We start from the raw sequence: 20,104 nt of genomic DNA, 5'->3' as shown, positions 1-20,104 counted from the left end.
GAAGTAAGTTCCCTCTATGCCTACTTTCTAGAGAGTTTTTATCATAAATCGGTGTTGAAGTTTGTCAAAAGCTTTTTCTGCATCTATTGAGATGATCATTTGGTTTTTCTCCTTCAATTTGTTAATATGGTGTATCACATTGATTGATTTGCATATATTGAAGATTCCTTGCATTCTTGGGATAAACTTCATTTGATCATGGTGTATGATCCTTTTAATGTGCTGGTGGATTCTGTTTGCTAGTATTTCGTTGAGGATTTTTGCATCTATATTCATCAGTGATATTGCCCTGTAGTTTTCTTTTTTTGTGACATCTTTGTCTGGTTTTGGTATCAGGGTGATGGTAGCATTGTAGAATGAATTGGGGAGTGTTCCTCCCTCTGCTATACTTTGGAAGTGTATGAGAAGTATAGGTGTTAGCTCTTCTCTAAATATTTGATAGAATTCGCCTGTGAATCCATCTGGTCCTGAGCTTTTGTTTGTTTGTTGGAAGATTTTTACTCACAGTTTCAATTTCAGTGCTTGTGATTGGTCTGTTTATGTTTTCTATTTCTTCCTGGTTCACTCTCAGAAGGTTTTGCTTTCTAAGAATTGGTCCATTTCTTCCAGGTTGTCCATTTTATTGGCATATAGTTGCTTTTAGTAATCTGTTATGATTCTTTGTATTTCTTCAGGCTCAGTTTTTACTTCTCCTTTTTCATTCTAATTCTGTTGATTTGAGTCTTCTCCCTTTTTTTTCTTGATGAGTCTGGCTAGTGGTTTATCAATTTTCTTTATCTTCTCAAAGAACCAGCTTTTAGTTTTATTGATCTTTGCTATTGTTTACTTCATTTCTTCTTCATTTATTTCTGATCTGATCTTTATGATTTCTTTCCTTCTGCTAACTTTGGGTTTTTTTGGTTCTTCTTTCTCTAATTCTTTAGGTGTAAGGTTGTTTATTTGAGATGTTTCTTGTTTCTTGAGGTAGGATTGTATTGCTATAAACTGCCCTCTTAGAACTGCTTTTGCTGCATCCCATAGGTTTTAGGTCATTGTGTTTTCATTCGTTTCTAAGTATTTTTTGATTTCCTCTTTGATTTCTTCAGTGATTTCTTTGTTATTTAGTAGCATATTGTTTAACTTCCATGTGTTTATATTTTTTACAGATTTTTTCCTGTAATTGATATTGAGTCTCATGGCTTCATGGTCAGAAAAGATACTTGATAAAATTTCAATTTTTTTAAATTTACCAAGGCTTGATTTGTGACCCAAGATATGATCTATACTGGAGAATGTTCTATGAACACTTGAGAAGAAAGTGTATTCTGTTGTTTTTGAATGGGATGTCCTATAAATATCAATTAAGTCCATCTTGTTTAATGTGCCTCTTAAAGCTTGTGTTTCCTTATTTATTTTCATTTTGGATGACCTGTCCATTGTTGAAAGTGGGGTGTTAAAGTCTCCTACCTTTATTTTGTTACTGTCGATTTCCCCTTTTATGGCTGTTAGCATTTGCCTTATGTATTGAGGTGCTCCTATGTTGGGTGCATAAATATTTACAATTGTTATATGTTCTTCTTGGACTGATCCCTTGATCATTATGTCGTGTCCTTCTTTGTCTCTTGTAATAGTCTTTATTTTAAAGTATATTTTTTTCTGATATGAGAATTGCTACTCCAGCTTTCTTTTGATTTCCATTTGCATGGAATATCTTTTTCCATCCCCTCACTTTCAGTCTGTATGTGTCCCTAGGTCTGAAGTGGTCTCTTGTAGACAGCATATATATGGGTCTTGTTTTTGTATCCATCAGCCAGTCTATGTCTTTTGATTAGAGCATTTAATCCATTTTCGTTTAATTATTGATATGTATGTTCCTATTACCATTTTCTTAATTGTTTCAGTTTTGTTTCTGTAGGTCTTTCCTTCTCTTGTGTTTTCTGCCTAGAGAAGTTCCTTTAGCATTTGTTGTAAAGGTGGTTTGGTGGTCCTGAATATTCTTAGCTTTTGCTTGTCTGTAAAGGTTTTAAAATCTCTGTTGAATCTGAATGAGATCTTTGCTGGGTAGAGTAATCTTGGTTGTAGGATTTTCCCTTTCATCACTTTAAATATGTCCTGCCACTCCCTTCTGGTTTGCAGAGTTTCTGCTGATAGATCAGCTGTTAACCTTATGGGTGTTATTTCCTTGTATATTATTTGTTGTTTTTCCCTTGCTGTTTTTAATATTTTTTCTTTGTTTTTAATTGCTGATAGTTTGATAAATATGTGTCTTGGCATGTTTCTCCTTGGATTTATCCTGTATGGGACTCTCTGTGCTTCCTGGACTTGATTGACTATTTCCTTTCCCATATTTGGGAAGTTTTTGACTATAATCTCTTCAAATATTTTCTCAGTCCCTTTCTTTTCCTCTTCTTCTTCTGGGACCCCTATTATTCGAATGTTGGTGCATTTAATGTTGTCCCAGAGGTCTCTGAGACTGTCTTCAATTCTTTTCATTCCTTTCTCTTTATTCTGCTCTCCGGTAGTTATTTCTACTATTTTATCTTCCAGGTCACTTATTCATTCTTCTGCCTCAGTTTTTCTGCCATTGATTCCTTCTAGAGAATTTTAAATTTCATTTATTGTGTTGTTCATCATTGTTTGTTTGCTCTTTAGTCCTTCTAGGTCCTTGTTAACGTTCCTTGTATTTTCTCCATTCTATTTCTAAGATTTTGGATCATCTTTCCTATCCTTACTCTGAATTCTTTTTCATGTAGACTGCCTATTTCCTGTTCATTTGTTTGGTCTTGGGGGTTTTTACCCTGCTCCTTCATCTGCTGCGTATTTCTCTATTTTCCCGTTTTGCTTAAGTTACTGTGTTTGGGGTCTCTGTTTTGCAAGGTGCAGGTTTGTAATTCCTGTTGTTTTTGGTGTCTGCCCCAAATGGGTAAGGTTGGTTCAGTGGCCTGTGTAGGCTTTCTGGTGGAAGGGATTCGTGCCTGTGTTCTGGTGGGTGGGGCTGGATCTTGTCTTTCTGGTGGGCAGGGCTGTGTCCAGGGGTGTGTTTTGGGGTGTCTGTGATATTAGTATGATTTTAGGCAGCCTCTCTGCTAGTGGGTGGAGTGTGTTCCTGTCTTGCTAGTTGTTTGGCATGTGATGTCCAGCACTGGAACTTGCTGGCCATTGGGTGGAGCTGGGTCTTAGTGTTGAGACGGTGATCTCTGGGAGAGCTCTTGCTGATTGATATTATGTTGGGCTGGGGGGTCTCTTGTGGTCCGGTGTCCTGAACTTGGCTCTCCCACCTCAGAGACTCAGTCCTGACACCAGGCCAGAGCACCAAGACCCTGTCAGCCACACGGCTCTGGCAGCCACCCTGTCATGGAGTTGCCTGAGGGCCGGGCGTCCTGTCGGGGGCTCCTCTCCTTGGGTCCCGGAGATGCCTGAGGGGCGCCTTCCTATCAGGGCCTTCCTGGTCAGATGCAGTCACCTGAGGGCCGGGCGTTGGGTCTGAGTTATGCGGGGTGCTGGGCGCTCGGTGCTCGCCTTCTCTGCTCCAGAGTGCAGCATCAGTGGGGTTCAGCCGGCGTCTGAATTCCAGGTTATGGCTTCCACCCAGGTTTACATCTGGGCCCCAGGTTTACGACTTCAAGGTTCTCCAAACAGCTGTGTGATTGAGCCATCTAATCTCAGTCAGCCTGCCCCAAGTGAAGAAGAGATGAGCCTTCTTTACCACACCTTTTTTTCTTTTCCTCTGTGCTCAGTGTAGTTCCACTTGCTCATAGGGGGCCGCATTCAGAGGCCTCATCCCCTGCACTTCAGACGAGAGTTTCTCATGGGAAATCAGCAAGTTGAGTTTCAAGACAACTTTCTATATAACATTATTGAGGTAATACATAACTTTTGGTATTTTCCATCGTCATCGCAAGAGTTGGCTGTCACACAGTCCAAGAAGAATTTAGAGTAAACTGCCCCCTGGGAATTCCCTGGCGGTTCAGTGGTTAAGACTCCATGCTCCACTGCAGGGGGCACAGCTTCATCCCTGGTGGGGAAACTAAGATCCCGCAAGTCTGAATTCATGTGAAGTTGTTATATTCTCATCTGTGCCTCCAAATCTTTACTGCAAATATAGGTTGTAACTATCTACTTCCAATATGTCTTCTTTCACATATAAAGAGATCCATTACTTGTGGCCCAGAAGTCCGTGGAGCTGCCCCTTCGACCTCCGTGAAGGCTATAGATTTGTGGCCACAAACGCGCAGTTCACTCCCCGACTCTGGTTTGAGGAGTCATTCAAAGCCTTTGGGCCAGAGCCTGTTCCCACACTTGGCAGGGCTCCTGAGGCAAGGGTGGTGGTGCGAGCCATTGGGGGTTGCTAGATAGGTTGCAAAAGGCAAACTCTTTATGGACAAGCCTGGAAAGTGGGGCCCCTGTCACCCACTGCACGCAGGAGTTTCTCATCCCAGGACTCCTCAGCCACCCTATCCTTGTTAGCATTTTATAACTATCATCTCTTTTAACCCGTGCCACACCTTGTGAGGTACCATTGATTCTATTTTGCAGATTAGGAAACTAAGGTCTGTACATTTAAATCACTTGTTCAAGGTCATACAAGATGTAATCCTTATATTTGGATGGAAGTTTTAATATAATTGAGGCAATATAATATGTACACACACACACACACTCTCATAGTTTATTTTCAAAGAGATATTTATTATGTGTCAAAGCTGTAGCAAAGTAAAAAGAACAGAAGTTCTGAGTCCTGATCATGACTCTGTAACCTAATAGCTGTGTGACTTAAAAGTGGGATAAAATCTATTTTTCTCTTTACATCCATTCTCCTCCAGCACAGAGCATATTCCCAACACTGTGCCCTGTCTGAGTCCTGTGAGACTGACCTCCATGGACTGCTCTCTTTGGCTCTCTTACTGTCTGCCTTCTGGTTGGGTTTGGCCAAAGGGAAACATCAGAGGGAAGATAAAGAATACAAGGCATTTCTTCCCGTCCTGCTACCTCACTTACTCACTGCTGGGCTGAGGCTTGAGAGCTCCCTGCTCTTAGAAACAGTGTTGGGAGGTGGCTCTCCAATAGGTATAGCTCTTAGCGGGTTCTAGTAGCATCTCCCTCCCCTTGTCCCAGGCAGAGAGGTGGTAATGCTTCTCACATTATGAGGATCTCCTAGAGCTTTACTATTTCTCCTATTTCCCTTAACCCTGCTCACACTCTGTAGCTGACAGAGCACCTTCATTCAACTCGCTTCAAACAGCCCATTGAGTGTACCATTTCTGTTAGGACAAAGACTGACATGTGTCAGGGAGCCCCCTTTGTCTGAACCTCAATTTTCTCATCTGTAAAATGGGGACAGGAATTTTGTGAGGGTAAAATCATATGTGTTAAAAATAAACATAAACTTTGTAAAAGTACTAACAAAATATTTGTCATCATAAACTTATTGTTCTTTTCAATTAAAGTTTGCACTTTCAGTTTCCAAATATATACTAAAAATCTATTATCGGTAAGGCCCTATGCTAAATGCTGAGGGAACTCCTCTAAGCAGAGATTTAATTAGAGATGGGAAGAGTTGATTTAGGTTAAGAGAGGGAAGAAGGGTCTTAATAGATAAAAATAGATGATTTGGCTGTTAAAGAGTAGTAGGATTTTTGCTCAGTGAAATTGGGGAAAGATGTAAAAGATTCTAGGGGAGGGGAAATGAGTTAGGGGTTTTGCAGAGGTTGGAGAAAGCAAGGCATATTCAAGGTGAGTGAGTAAACCAGTTTCATGGGAGATGAGGCTGGGCTGGAGGGTTGGAATAGATTTTCAAGGTCTTTGTAAAGTAACTATATGCTTTAGGAGCCTGGATGAATAAGAGGGAAATAAATTCCAATATATCTTAATATCTTTTTCCTACTATGGCATCTGTCCTATGAAAAGCTCTGCATTGAAAAATAAGTGATCCAGTGGGATCTGGATGTCTTCACAACATGATTCGATTGATTGTCCTAATGGATTTTGCAGCAGATTGAATATTAAAGTGGCCAAGAAAGGATTTGATTGAAAATAGCTAATTTAGGCCAACTGGTACCTTTTTCAACATATATTTATTGAACCTCTGCTATGGGACTTTATTTTGGGGCCCAAGAAGGTAAAACTCATACACACAGAGTTCATTTATTTGGGCCCTTCCCCATACCTTTACTCCTGCCTCTCCCCCACACATGCTCCTAGGGTCCAGCAGAAGACCTGGCATATATTTTGTAGATACACAGGTGTATTATTTTTATTCCTTTTGGTTAAATTAAAAAATGAATGACTCATATAATTTATTTATTTACTATTTTTTTAAAACATAATTTTTATTGGAGTATTGTTGATTTACAATGTTGTTAGTTTCAGGTATACAGCAAAGTGAATCAATTATACATATACATATATCCACTCATTTTTAGATTCTTTTCCCGTATAGGTCATTACAGAATGTTGAGTAGAGTTCCCTGTGCTATACAGTAGGTCCTTATTAGTTATCCATTTTATATATAGTAGTGTGTTTATGTCAGTCTCGCAATTTATCCCTCCCCCCATTTCCCCCTAGTAACCGTAAGTTTGTTTTCTACATCTGTGACTCTATTTCTGTTTTGTAAATAAGTTCATTTGTACCATATTTTTAAAATTCCACATATAAGTGATATCATATGATATTTGTATTTCTCTGTCATACTTTCACTCAGTATGATAATCTCTGAGGTCCATCCATGTTGCTGCAAATGGCATTATTTCATTCTTTTTTATGGCTGAGAAATATTCCATTGTATATATGCACCACATCTTCTTTATCCACAGAGCTACACAACAGAACTTTCTGTGTTGATAAAAGTGTTCTGCATTTGTGCTGTTCAACATGGGAACCACTAGCTGCATGTGGCTATTGAGAACTTGAAACATATCTAATGTAAACGAGGGGCTGAATTTTAAATTCTATATAATATGATTTAATACAGATTTAAATTTAAGTAACCACTTTTGGTTAGTGGCTACATGCATGGGACAGTGCAGTTCTAGAGAGAAGTAGTCACAAGTAGGAAATCCACATAGACTCCATTCATCATGTCTTCATAACATTCCACAGTTGATGAAATCCTTTTCCATATAGTCTCTTTGCTACAATGTTTGAGACATGATTTGGGGTAACGTTCTAGGCCTTTCCATGAGTTTCTACCAAGTTGTTCCACTTTTAAAATGTTGTTTAATCCATGTTTACTAAGCTTCTGTCTGAAGGTAAAATGCAGTTGGCAGGAAATGATTTTCCAGCTGTAATCATTGTGATTCACTGAATGTGTTTACACCTGCTGAGCTTAAAATAGCACAACCTTAATTTAATAGCACCTGTAGTCAATCTAAATAATTATAAAAAGGCTTAGTAAGCCTGTGGTGTTGCTGAGAGAGAGTTGCTACGAGAGAGAGTTGCTGTGTGAATGACCAACTGACCAACTGACCAACCTGCTAAGAACTTCTACTCAATAGATAAGATGGGTAAGCGTAATGTGCTTATTGTTTTTATAATTATTTGAAAAATTGTGTGCATATATGCAAGACAGAAAATATTGATGTTGAAAAACTTTGAATACCCATTTGAAATATAGCGTCAAGGAAGCCTTTCCTAATTAAGCGTCCTAACATTATGCAACCTCAAATTACCTGTCTTTGATACAGCTCAGGATGAAAATCTATGTTGCCTTGAAGTAAGCCTGAGATCAGCTAAGGAAAGGAAAATATGTTACTAGTTTTTCTAACCATATTGAAGTTATTTATGGTCCTCTAAATACTACGTGGTCTTGCACATTGCCACTCCTGTGGGAGTCCTATTTCTTCAGCCAGGAATGCCCCTCATCTCCTTTGTTGACTGATAAACATTAGTTTGGGTTGTCTTTCAAAAACCAGCACAAATAGTACATCCTTTATTGAGATTTCTCTGACTTCCCAATAAATGCAGTGAGATACTTTACTTGGGAATTTGCACATACTTTAATAAGAGCAAATTAATCGCTATGGATATTTGTTTTTTATGTGTGTGCAACCATGAGAATGTGAGCCCAATAAGGACAGGAGATGTATTTAATTAATCTTTGTTTTCCCAAGAATTACCACAAAGATCAATGATGTTTAATTCAAAGTTGTTAAAAAGAAAAACATTCTTCACCCTTTAGAGCTAGAATGTCATTTCAAGTTAGTTTTCTTTTGTGGTGGGTGATTGGAATAACCCAGAACAGAGAGAATCCCCAAATGTTAGGGATTATATACTAGAATATATTATATGAATTTAAGAACTTTTGCCTTTTTAAGTGTGTTTGTTTAAAATAATGTTAAAATTTATCCCTTCACTCATTAGCAATGCTCTGAGCCTCTACTAATCTGACTAACTTGAAATAGTCTTTATCACTTACCACTACTACCATCACCTGCCAGGGATCCTTATATTCAATTATTCTCTTTGAGTATTCCAGAGGGATGGGATTTTCTATATAAAATATACTACTGAAATGTAAATTCCATGAGAACACATATTCCCTTTTTTTTCCAGTTTTGATTGCTGACACAATTCATATCCTGAACAGTTACTTTGTATGTAATAAGAATTCAACATATATTTTATATTAACAACAATCAACAAATGTAATCAAACTTGCCCATGTCTTTACAATCCCTCATTCCACCATCCAGTACAGATACCATCCTGCTTAACTGTCCACGATCACTCTGCTACTCACAAGTTTCTGCCTATGCCACCGCCTGGCCCCCTCCTGACCTCCTCTAGACAATAGCACTCCATACCCCCAGGCCACTGTCCATCCCACTGCCGACCTTCTCTATAAACCAACATCTAGGATTTCATCACCATCAGGTCCACTCTTTCCACTTTCCATGGCCAGTTCTTTCAGTGGGAGTTTCTATAACAGAGCTGATGCATCCTAGTGACTCCATTCCTCTCTCCAAATGACTCTTCTTTCCAGAACACACAGGTGACTCTGGGATAATGGTGGTGGGTTTATCTTTGGGTGAGAGAATGCTCAAACGGAACCTGCTAGTGTAATTGAAAATACGGCTCTCTCCAACAATCAGGCCCATTTGGTCTGGCCCATTCTACCAGAATTCACTTTACTGTAATTTTTTCCCTCTTAGGAACCTTATTTTCTTCTTCTATAGTTCAAGTCCCTTCAGGAACATCCAGTTTATTGTATAGCTATGGATCTAAGTTTATGCCCTTCTCCATGAAGCTCCTAGGTCACCTGAAAATCAAAATATGTGTTTGGACATCTGTTTATGTCTTTCCCAAAGCTGGTCTTCCCAGAGAAGTCAGATTATCCCAAGTGTGGCTCATGGAACAGAAGCTTGAAAGGAGTAAAATTGAAAGTCTTTGTAGTAAGGAGGTTGGTAAGGTGGTCACTATTGTTAAAGAGGTCATTATTGAGGCTGAAGTCAGAAATGGAATGGGGTGGGACCCCTTAGGCTCCCAGTTATAGTGTGTGTCATAAACCAAAGAAAAGAAGTTACAAGACTAGGTTACTGGATAGAACTTTCTATAATAATGATTCACAAACCTGGTGGGGTATGAGAGTCACCTGGGAGTCTTAAAAAATTTTTTTTTCTAGGATGCACCTCAGGATTCCCAAAACTCTTTCACAGTGATGTATCTCACTTAGTATGTCCTGGGTTCTGGGAGGCTGGTCACAGAGGGCATAGGGTAGTACCTCCCAATTTTTACATATATGGAACACTTAGAAAATGATAATGCTTAATGTTTGCACAGCACACTGTAGAGAATAAACACAGTAGCTTGTGGCCTGAAATAACCATCCCAAGGGGCTTCAGCTGCTCCAGAGCCAATATGGTGCCTAGATTGCTGAGAGGATTAATCTTGGCACATTTAAATTTGTGTGCCACTGCACATGCCCAGTTGGGAAGCTTAGAGAAAGTGTGACCTATCTCAACCCTCCAGTTTATTCAGTATCAGATCTGAATGAGGGCAAATTAGCTTCTTAGTTCTGTACTCCTGGAACAATATGTCCTTAAAGAAGGTGAAAGAGAGCTGAAAAATTGTGGAAGGAAAGTGACTCAAATACAATTTTCCAAAGATAAATTCACAAAACAATAATATGCATGAAGATAAGAATAACTGAAACCTATATATGAACACCTTACTTTCATGTTTTGCTCAAAAATCTTAAAGTTCTAATTCCTTACCTTGGCATTCAAAGTTCTCTTTTGTCAAGACCTCTATTTCTAAGTGTATTTACTTTTGTCTTCAAATAACCTAAATTCTAGCCAAAAAATATTCCATGTGTTTACTGATGGGAGTTTGGTATTTTTTAACAGCTATTTTAGACTCACAATTGCTTCTCTTCCTAAATCACTCATCCTTCATGAACCAGCTCAAATTTCACTACCCTTATTGAAAATTTTCTGATCTCTCCAGCCACAAATCATATTTCTCTCTTTCATACTTCTGTAAACTCTTATCTGAGCCTCTATTATTCTGCTTATCACGTACTATGTTATATCTATTTATACATGATCTGATTAGTGGGAATTAGACAGGCTTTGGTTGAAATCTAGCATTTGCCACTTACTAGATGGATGACCTTATAAAAATTATTTAAATTTGCTGAACTTCGGTTTCTTAGTCTAATGGATTAAATGTAAGAGTATCTATCATGTAGTAGACTGTTGGCAAACAATGGCTTCAATTCTCTGTCTCATACCTTTGCCCTTGCAAGTGGCTTTGTAGGTCATGCATCAATAGGTGGAGTCTGTGTCCCCACTCCTTGAACTTGGGCTGGTCTTGAGACTCACTTTGGCCAGTTGAATGTGAAGAGTGTGCCTGTTCTGAACTTAGGCCTCAAGAGACCTTGCATGCTCCCACTTGCTCTCCTGTAATCCTGCTTAACTGTTGTTCAAACAAGCCAAGGCTAATTTCCTGAAGCATGTGAGACCACTTGGAGCAAAGATAAGCTGTCCCAGCTGAAAACATTGTAGGTCAATCAGCAACCAGCTGACTTACTAACACATGTATAGGTGAACACAGTTGGGATGAAAAGAACCCACCTCCCCCACCCCACAACTTCCACTGAGCCCAGCCCAAATTACCAAAACATAGATCTGTGAACTTTAATATATGGCTGTTTTGAGCTAGTGGTGCCCCAACTTTAGTTTGCATCAGAATCACTTTGAAGGCTTGTTAAGATACAATTACTTGGCCCCACCCATCGAGATTCTGATTCATAGGTCTGAGATGGGGGTCCCTAAATTGTATTTCTAGCAAGTTCCCATCTGATTCTAAGGCAGGTGGTCCAGGTCCCATGCTTTGAGGATGACTGTTTTAATCTGTTAGGTTTTGAAGTAGTTAATGTATCAAAAGCTACCTGATAGACAGGGGTATTGTAAATCAGATAGTAGGCACTCAAGTCTAGTTATTGCTATCTGTTATATTTCTTCAACTAGCCTATAATTTCCTTGAAGAAAATGACTATTATCTAGTAAATCTATCCTCTCTTATCTCTTGAATTGCAGTACCTTGCATGTGGTAAACATATTTTGATTCAGTATCCTACACAAATAGCAAGCAAGTGTCATACAGAATTCCTTTGCTCTTTATAACTATTATATTCTCTTTCATAATTTGGGAAGATTTTCTAAAGATAACTTAATACTCTTTGATTCTAAAATTCTTTCTTATTTCTTACATTCATATGTCTATGCACTTCTGTCAAAAATAAATAATAGAAGGTCACAGTTTTATTATGGGATGGCTGCAGATGTATTGTGCTACTGTAGTTAGAAGGGTTGAGGATTCTGGTAAGAAGGTAGCTTAAGTAATCAGCCAGGGGAAAAACAAAGTCAAGGAGACAATGAATAGCTTGGGAGAAAATGGAAAGATTAGTGGACCAGAGATCTCTATAAGATCTAAAGGCAGTTTTGGTGAGAATATAAAGGTAAGGGAGCAGAAAAGGAAAGAGTATGGTCAGAATGTAAGCTATTAGAATTTAAGATCCGGAGAATGAACTTATTAAATAATGCCCAGGAAATATGTATTTTAAAACAGATCCCAAAATGGTTCTGATATGCAACAAGGTTGGTAATGAATATTCTGCTATAATATGCTCTTTACTTTTGTTGAAAGCCATGGTAAGAGACAAACATATTATACCTGCTTCTGCAAGGGCTGAAAACTGATGCTGAGAACATTACCCATTATATCATTCAATGTTTCCTACAAAATTCCATGTAAAAAAATTTCTTTCCAATTTAGTGCCAGGAAAAAAGACAAATTTACCTTCCCTGAGGAATTGCTATATTTCTTCCTTTATGGTACTGAAAGTTAGAGAATTCACCATGGTGGCTTCTTCCTCGTGGTTGCTAAGCAGCTAAGAGCCAAGCCTGAATCTCAGCCATTTCTAGATTGTAAGTCCCCCTCCTCTTTCCTCTCAAGGCCCCTTGTGAATACCCCTGCATTACCACTGACACATCATATTTAAGTTACTCATTAAATGTATTTCTTCATCATTTTCTTGTAAACCCCTAAAAGTAGGCACCTTGGCTTTTATATCCGTTCATCTGTAGTAACTAGCATAGTGCCTGCTGTGAAGTAGACTATAGGGAAATTTTTTGCTAAGTTATTAACTAAATGCTGACAACTATTAGATACATGAATTACATTAACAATAATGGTAGGTAAGTTTGTTCTTACCTTCTTTCATGACTTTTAATTATATACATATATATAATATTAAATTAAATTAAATTATAATATGTAATTATAATATATATAAATTTATTATTATCATACGTGTTTCACTGCTGGGTGTTAGGAGGAAATCCTTTTTTCTCATTTCTTGTACTCCCCCTATGTAGAGGGATACCAGTTAGTCTTACATCTCTGGCTTTTTCTCTGTCCCTTTACTGAGTCTATCTAGGAAGTTAGAATGACTTATCTGATTGGTAAATCTGAGAATCAACCAGATATGTTCAGCCTAAGAGTCCTCATTTTTACAGTTTCATCATTTAAATCATTTAGATCTGTGTTTATTTGCTACACTCCCTTTTATTCCTCCATTCACATAGATCTAGTTTGTCCTCTGAAAGCTCAACTCCCTTTGTATATACATTCTTTGCTCTTTCATTTCTTAGTACTTTTTGTTTATCCTTTGTCATTTCCAGAACTAGAACAGTTTCCTGAGCCCCCATTTTCTCCTCATCTATAAAGTACCCTTCAATTACCTTATCTACTGCTTTTGACCCTTGCACAGTTTCTGAGCCAGCTTATTTCCAGAGACTAAGACATCACAAGTATGCTTCTTTAATGAATTTGTGATTTATTTTTCCCATTTTCTCTGTATAAGGAGACTTGCATCTAACTTGATAGTGCCCCACATTTCTTTTAATTTGCCCATTAATAAAATCTGCTTTATTTCAAATGGTAAAACAACAATGTGGTTCTCCAATATTCACATGTATAATTAGCAGGTCTTACAACGAAGAGCCCCAGAGGTAATATAAAAGCAGACAAACCATGTAACTCCAGACTGGTCTTTACTTGGTTCTGAATGAAGGTCAAAATTTATAATCTGAAGGCCAAAAATATCTTGGAATGGTATATAGACCTAGTTGGTGAACATGGTAGATGGTATGAAACCATATTAGTTGATATAACTCTAATGTCTGAATGTAGTGTATATAAGAAATATTTAGTAAAAGGCTATAAGAAAAACATGTGAAAATAATCTGAATCAAAGATTTTATGATCCCATACTCAGCCCAGGGGTGTTTGGAGTCCCCAGAACAGTACTCCCCGTTGAGGCTCAAGTTCTTAAACAATGAGTTAGCAGATGGGGGCCAAAATATATTGACTCTGCCTTTACTTTGATAAGACTAAGTTAGAAAATAATTTATACATGGGACAGTAAACTCTAATATTGATCCAGATTACATATATTTACTCACCTAATTACAGACATCGCCAAACATACACAGACCTCCTCAAGTGTGTCAGGTCTCCATAAAATAGTGGCAAAATGGCACGTATGGGCAGGAAAGGGTATATGCTCCTGGGAGTTACATGCTCCAAGAGGAAAGAGGAAGGGACTGCACCAAGCAAGCCCAGTTTACACTTGCCGAATTTACCCATCATATTCACATATCTGTCACTCCGCTCTCCCTGGACCGGAGTGTATAAAGAGACAACATTCAGAAGTATTAGAGAAATTGGGGCAAATAGACTGAGGTTAATCAACAAACAATAAAATAAATTTGAATGAAAGAATGGAAAAAATAATTGGGGGGAGTCCACTGGAAAATATATATATTTAGGTAGGAAAGGTTTCTTTGAAATCCCTAGGTATTGCCATTAGAATACTACATTGAGAACCAAAATGAAAACCTTATCAAAGGGCTTGTGGCTAAACTGACTTCTAGTAACACCTCTAAGATCCAGGCCATTGCCTGAGAGCAGCTTAACAGTAACAGTGTCATCAGCATGCAGTCATACCAAGCTAATACCCACACAAGTATAAATTTAGAATTGCTCAATGAAGCGCCATGCTATTATGACAATAAAGACAACAGAGAGGCTGACATTTATGAGCTCTTCCTCTGTGCCAGGCATGTGCTAAGTGCTATATATATTACCACACTTGGTCCTCAAAACAATTCTGTACATTAGATATCAATATTCTCATTTTATAACTAGGGAAAACAAGGCAAAGTAACATAGTAAATAAAGCTCAAAAAGCTGAAAGTAGCAAAGTCAGGATCTGACCCAAGATTGGCTAACTATAAACCCAGTGTTTTTTTTTTTTTTGCATATGCCAAAGTAAACACATCTGTAAATATTATGGGGCTGGATTGTGAGAACTCTAGCACTTCTGACTTTCTATATTTCTATGACCTGACACTGTGAAAAGTTCCTGCTAGTTAAATGCTACCCCAGATCAGCGCTTTTCTTCTTTCCTCTTTTCATTCCTTTGTTTCTTCTCTATTTGAAAGTTCCAGTGAGCTAATTGGAAAGGTCTTCCATAAATACAGTAAAAGTCATTATGAGGTTATCCAAAGGACAAAATGAGGAGGGAGGGTGTGCTGCAAGTGGAAAATTATTGTAAGTTTGAATTACAACCTAGTTGGACCTGCTTAGGGCTCAGTAGGGGATCACATTATATACCAGGACACTGCTAAATAGATTTCACTTTAAATTCGAAGACACAAAGAAGATAATTTTAAAATGGAAGATAAATATTTCACATATGTTTTTAGATCTCATAATTTGAAAGACTAATCTCTGAAAAATTATGTAGAATCTGGATCATCATCATTATAGGAAATATTCCAGACAGTTCTTAAAATATATGTATTTCCCCAATTTAACTAATATTGTTCTAGAAAGAGCGCTGAACTTGGAAAGTAAAGGTTTGGATCTTACTGTGTGAAATAGGATATGTTGGTTAGTCTCTCTGAGCATCAATTTCTTCATCTGTACAGAAGGTTAAGTAATATGTTTCACAGACTTACTATGAATGATCAAGAAAAAAAATGTATGTTAAAGTGTCTGTCTCAGTGCAAGGCCTCTAGCTGATATTAATGATATATTGTATTTAAATCAGTGGAGGTACATCATTACATTTCTCCAAATTCTCAGATCACTTTCTTGACAAATGTCATAATCTTACAAAAGCCTGAAAAGAATTTGTATTTATTCAGTCATTAAATTACCAATTGTTTTTTGGGTGCCTATGATAAGCTAGATACTGTGTTAGCCTCTATGGATATGGAAATTATAGAAATGTCTTCAAGTTGCTTATGATTGAGTAGAGAAGAAACAAGAAAATAATTATAAACAATGTGCAAAATGCTATGGTAGAAGAAATCCCCCAGAAAGAACCCGTAACCATAAAAGAAAAATGATCCTAAAGCAAATTGGTAAGTGGAGTCTTTCTTAGGAAACTCAGTAGATTTCTACTTTTGGCCAAATCATATGTTGTTCTTACGTAACTCTGACTCTTATAACTGGAAGATACTTTGTCTGAGGTATTGAAATGCACACTGGACTTGGGAATAAAAGAACTAAATTTTAGGTCTGGGTTTGTCATTTAGCAGTTGCCTAAATGGGCAAGTCAAAATAATTTGTGAATTTTGGTTTTTCCTTCTGGGAAGTATATCTGTGTGTGTGTGTGTGTGTGTGTGTGTGTGTGTGTGTGTGTGAATTAAACAAAAGAAATTTTCATTCATGTAACATTGCAAAATAGCTAATCAAATGGCTAAGTTCAGGTCAATAATAGTGATGGAGTTTAGGAACTGTGAAAGGGCAAGAAAAATCTCCAAGTTTGCTTCACACATGGCAGTGAGCTGAATGGCACTACAAGTCAAAGATTGACTATATGTACCATTATTTAATGCCAGCTGAGGGCCTGATTCTGTCTCCTGGAGCCAATGATGGCATTTCAGGCAAAGATGACGAATAAAGGGTATGCATGCTGACACCCCAAGATGTGTCAGACAAGACACGCCTCTGGATATAGTCCCCTGAGTTCAAATACAATCTCAAAATCCTTTCTCAACACTTTTACTCCAGGTAGTCACTACCAGTCTGAGTTATTTGTCATTCCAGATTCCTAATCAGACTCTGACAAACAGCCTCTCTGACATGGCTTAAGGTGCCGCCTTTTAGCTAATCAGGGTACTGCCTGGAACCTTGAAGTGAGCTGGAGGAAATATTAGGAGAAAGAAACATTTTACACATTCATTCCAAAAACATTCAGAAATTATAATTAAATTTGTACTGTAACCAAAGACAAGATGGTGTCTACAAGTGTCCTCACACCTGCTGAGCTTCATGCCCAAGCTTCCTTAGTTTATTCTGAGTTTTCATAACTGTCTGCTACCTAAAGTCATCTACTTATGTATTTCTAATAATATACAGGGATGAAAGCCACTCATAATAGCTTAGTCACTGAGACTATATTTTTTGAATATTGACTGAGCGTATACATATATATATATATATATATATATACACACACACATACATTTACAATGTACATGGGTATATACGTGTGTGTATATGTATGTACATACATATATGCAGGTTACATTTATTTATAGGCATTTTATATTGTTAATGCTACTGTTACTATACTGTTTTTATTTCAATTTCTATTATTCAAAGCTGGTGTATTAGCTCGGGATGCCTTAACAAGATACCACAGACTGGGTGGCTCGAACAATAGAAATTTACTTCTCATGTTTCTGGAGGCTAGAATACAAGATCAAGGTGCCAGCAGCGTTGGTGTCTGGTGAGGACTCTTTCCGGGGCTTGCAGATGCTGCCTTCTTGCTGTTGTCTGTGTACACGCAGAAATCTGCAAGATCTGTGAGATCTACTGTCTCTTTTAAGGACAACAGTCCTATTGGATTTAAGGCCCTACTCTTACGACTTCACTTAGGCCCTATAAGAGGGTCATACAGGTTATCTCCAAATACAGTCACAATAAGGGTTAGGACTTAAACATACGAATTTTGTTGGGATGTGATTCAGTTAATAACAGCTAGTACATAAGAATATAATTTTTATTTATTGACTTTGTGTCGTGAAGCCTTGCTAAACTCAAGTATCAGCTTTAGTAGCATTTTTTAAAATTCCTTAGTATTTTATACTTAGACAATCAGGCTGTCTGCAAATAAAGACAGTTTCATTTCTTTATATTAAACCTGGTGGCTTCTACTTTTTAACCTAGGCTTCTTGCACTGGTTAGTATCTCCAGGATAATATTGATTAGGAGTGCCTTGTTCCTGAATTTAGGGAGAAAGAATTCAGTGTTTTTCCACAAAGTTAGCAGTAGGTTTTTCCTAGTTACCCTAAATCAGGTTGAGAAAGATCTCGTCCATTATTAGTTTGCTAAGAGTTTTTTAAATAAATGAGTTTTGAATTTTATCAAATGCTTTTTTGCACATGCTGAGATGATCATATGGTTTTTTATTTTACTCTTTTAATAAGGTGATTTTAATTTATTGATTTTTCCAGTGTTAAACAAATTTACATCTCTGAATTCCACATGGTTATAGTATATTATCATTCTTACATATTACCAGAGTAGATTTAATAAAATTCTCAAGAATTGTATTTATGAGAGATATTGGTCTTTAGTTTTCTTTTCTTTTCTTTTTTTTAACATCTGTATTGGAGTAGTTTTATTTTCTTACAATGCTTTTGGTTTAAACATCTGAGTAATGTTTGCTTCATAACATGAGTCAGAAAGTGTCCCATCTCTTTAGTTTTCTAGAAGAGTTCATGAGCGATTGATCAATTGGTATATATATTTTAAATGGCTGATAGTTGTATGGTCAGGCCACTCAAGATGGCTGTTGTCTTGCTCTCTGTACGTCCCCTGCTCAATCAGTCCCTGCTTCACCTACACCCTACTCACACGACTATTCAATCCTCTTAGTCATAGGGCTTAATCAGTAACTACCTACCTGCTTGTCCCTCTGTCCCAGCCGCTGGTTTCCTTGGTAACTGATGATCCAACCTGACGTAGATTCCCCCTATAAATGGTAGCCTCCTTCTCCCACGAGTATGGAAGACTTGCTGCCATGTCCCTCCTGCTCTCTGCCACACATGGTGGGGTGTTGCTCCAGGATGATGCTTCAGACTTGTAAGATTCCCTATCCATATAATAAACCACTGACGTCTCTGTTGCTCTCTCTGGGCTCTTTCTTCAGTTTTGTGGCTGGGCAATTACAAGGCTTGCAGAACTACAGAGGGCAGCCCAATGATAGTGTTCACCAGTGAAGCCATCTGGGCCTGGATATTTCTTTGTTGGGAGGCTATTAGCTACAACTTTAGTTTCCTTAATATATTGTATTTGGCTATTAAAGATATCTGTTTCTCCTTGAGTGATCTTTGGTAGCTGTGTCTTTCAAATAATTTCCCCTTTACATCTAAATTGTCCAACTTACTGGCAAAATGTTCATAGTATTCCCTTTCTTTTAAATGTCTTTAGGCTCTGTAGCGATGTTCTTTCTATTATTTCTGATATTAATAATTTTTGTATTCTCTTATCTCTAATTAGTCGGGTTAGAGTTTTATAAATTTTATTTACCTGTCATAGGAAGAGTTTTGGTGTTTTTTCCTGTTGTTTTTCTGTTTTCTTTTTCATTGATTTTTGCCCATTTTTATTATTTCCTGCCTTTGACTTTCTTTTAATTTAATTTGCTCTTCATTTTTCTATTTTAAGGTGAAAGATTATATAATTGTGTTGAGAGATTTTGTGCCTAGTATAATCACTCAATGCTATAAATTTTCCTTTAAGCACTGTTTTAGTTGCCTCCCACACATTTTGATGCATTTTCATTTCCATCTAATTAAAAATATTTTGTAATTTCCCTTGTGCTTTCATATTGTGTATTTATAAATGATTTTTTTTAGTTTTAAATATTTGAAGGAGCTTTCAGATATAATTATACTGTTGATTTCTACTTTAATTCCATTGTGGTCAAAAAACAGGCCTCTCATGACTGTGATACTCTTCAGTTTGTTGTGACTTGTTTTATGACCAGCAAATGATCTAAGTAAATATTTTGAGTGCTCTTAAAAAGAATATGTATTCTGTTCTTGTTTGCAGTGTTCTATAAATGTTAGTTAGGTCATGTTGAGTGATGGTGTTGTTTAAGTCTCCTATGTTCCTATTAAATTTCTGTCTACTTGCTCCATCAATTATTGAGATAGGAGTGTTAATCTCTAGCAATAATTGTAGATTTGTCTATTTTACCTTTTATTTTTATCAGTTTTGCTTTGTTTTAAAGTCCTGTTATTAGATGCATACAAAAGTAGGATTATGTCCTTAAAGAATGGATCCTTTGATCATTATGAAGTATTACTTCTTAATGTTATTTATTGATCAGATTTGTTACCTAACAGGCTTTAGGAAAATGAATCTCAATAATGGATTAGTTTTAATGGAGGGAAAGAATCTTAATCAGCCTTTTTCAATTACCACAGAGAAGCAAGCTTATAATAGGTTGAAAGAGGCCTAAACATGAAGGTATAGGAAGTTATGACATGAGGCAGTCATCCTAGAACACAGATTCTTTCCTGCTTAAAAATGTTCTAT

At 37.3% G+C, this 20,104-nt stretch overlaps 1 long non-coding RNA gene across 1 annotated transcript in view; it reads left to right on the top strand.

Annotated features, from left to right (window-relative positions):
• LOC309657156 overlaps positions 1-20,104 on the top strand; it is a 129,350-nt gene that overhangs the window by 88,355 nt on the left and 20,891 nt on the right. The gene's annotated exons all lie outside the window — the stretch shown is intronic.

Source organism: Balaenoptera physalus, assembly GCF_965194825.1.
Source record: "Balaenoptera physalus genome assembly, chromosome: 1".
In the NCBI taxonomy this organism is placed as follows: Eukaryota; Metazoa; Chordata; class Mammalia; order Artiodactyla; family Balaenopteridae; genus Balaenoptera; species Balaenoptera physalus.
Note: the sequence above shows the minus strand (reverse complement) of the source record. Positions and strands in the feature narration are given on the sequence as shown.